Genomic DNA, 2,180 nt, shown 5'->3' on the forward strand with positions numbered 1-2,180 from the left:
AGCACCGTGGACTGTTTCAGTCATGTTTTTTGTCTCGTTAACTCTTATGGACAAATTCACACATGAACAGTAATTAAATGCATCCATAGCTCCCTACAGCTCGCGAGCCAAAGCGCCCATACATTCGAATCCGGTTTAGTAGGGATTCCTTTTCATAAACCGTGCCGCGCGCACTTTTCCTCACTTTTTTTTCTTCACCTCTTCCTCTCCTCCCCTCCCATATTATCTTGGACCACATTCTGTCAAACGCTCTGTGAAGAAATGCGGTCTCGTAACCTCATGCAATGAATTCTATCAGTATACTATATCTTACCCTACCCATTGTAAATACGGCTTTGTCCAATTCATCTTTGTGACTCCTCCCCTTCAGGGCAGTGTACATCTGCGCAATCCTCTCTCTCTCTCTCTCTCTCCTTCTCCCTCTCTCTCTCTCTCCCTCACTCTCTGCCATGTGGATTCCTCATGATGTGGAATATTATTGTGTGCAACAATGCAGCTCCTTCAAAAACTTCTCATTTTTGCATTAGTAGGTGGTTTGTGAGTGAGAGTGTATGTGTGTGTATGTGTGTGTATGTGTGTGTGTGTGTGTTCATTCCTTACATTGTAATTTTTTCCCCTCCATTTTGTCAATACCATCCATTCCCTGTGTCATTCTTTTCTGCACTAGTATGTGACCTGGAATACACACACACACACACACACACACACACACTCACTCACATACACAGTGTTCCTACTGCCAGGGACAGAGGTATTCACCAATCTATCGCTCTACTGGTGAAAAAGAAGAGACTGAAATGACACATTGTAGTGGCTCCTTAAGCCCCTCCCATTCTGTCTTTTTTCCTTTCTCTCTCTTGCTCCCTCCCCCTCTCTGGTTACGTCTCTCTCTGAGTGTGAGGGGAGTTCTCTGTGTGAAGTCTTTGTGGCTTGGCCCCACGTTCTCTGAGATGTTTGTCCTCTTTTGCTGTCCACAAGTCTAGCAGTTGAGAGGTTTCAGGGAGTAATGCAGAGACAGAGAGCAGAGAGCACCTCTGAGGCGTACCACCAATCGGCATTGCTTTGCATATCCTCTGTACTGATAAACTGATTCAGTCCTGGAGTCTATTCTATTGCACTTGACCACATAATTTCCCTATGAAACCACTCAATCCATACAGTGCTCTAGATCTAATACTACTGCATTAGGCAGTTGTCATTATGGATGTCAGTGTTCTGTTGGTTTGTGATGTCAGCTAAAACTTCAAAAACAATATAACAGTACACAGAAGAAATGCTGATTTAATTTTGTTTTATTTTTCATTTCCGTCCGCATCAGAGAACTTTTTTTTTTTTTTTGCCAGTGATGGTAAATAGTTTCTGGAAATAATTCGGAAAAGACCATTTTGCCGTTAAGCATCATGTTGGCTGTGATTTTGAAGGAGGAGGAAGTGATGATGAGGAGATTCCATTTGCTGAGAATACACTGCAGCCCTTGCCAGACATTCCGGAAAATACCGGACAACGAAAACAACTACAGTCAGGCTATACCAGTTACTTTATAACCCTTAATAACCAAGATAGCATTAGGCTGATGGTGTGGAGAGCACTGAAATGAAGGCACTGTCTCTACTAGCTTTTTATTGGTCGAGGATCTTGTGAAGAAACTGTTTTTACCTCCTAAATTTTTTTGCTGCAACAGGGTTTTGGGGTTCAGGGAGCATAAACAGCCGTGAAAGAGGCATCAAATTGAACGGTGGATTAGATTTTTGTGAAAACTTGTAAGCGTGCTCATAGTCTCTTCTTTCACAGCCTAGCAGTCTTTTAATCTCAAAACAGTTTCTACTGAATGTTTTATTTATATATATATATATATATATATATATATATATATATATATATATATATATATATAAAAGAAGAAGAAGAAACATGTTTGTCTGAGATGCTGCTTTTTCTGTAAAATGAGCCAATGATTGTTTTGTACTAAAGAAGTCACTGACAAATTCAGAACCTTTCGGCCTTGGCGGCCATGCAATAATGTACAACTATAATAGCTTCTCTCTTTCTTTCACGCTCCAAATTGTGACCGGGAGTGACCATATCGTCGCGTTGCTCTGGTCATTTTCATTTTTCTGGAGTCGCTCTCACCACCCCGTCCCTTTTTTTTTTTTTTTTTGCGTTCAGTTGTTTTCTCAGCG

This window comes from Chanos chanos, chromosome 16 (assembly GCF_902362185.1).
Source record: "Chanos chanos chromosome 16, fChaCha1.1, whole genome shotgun sequence".
Classification (NCBI taxonomy): domain Eukaryota; kingdom Metazoa; phylum Chordata; class Actinopteri; order Gonorynchiformes; family Chanidae; genus Chanos; species Chanos chanos.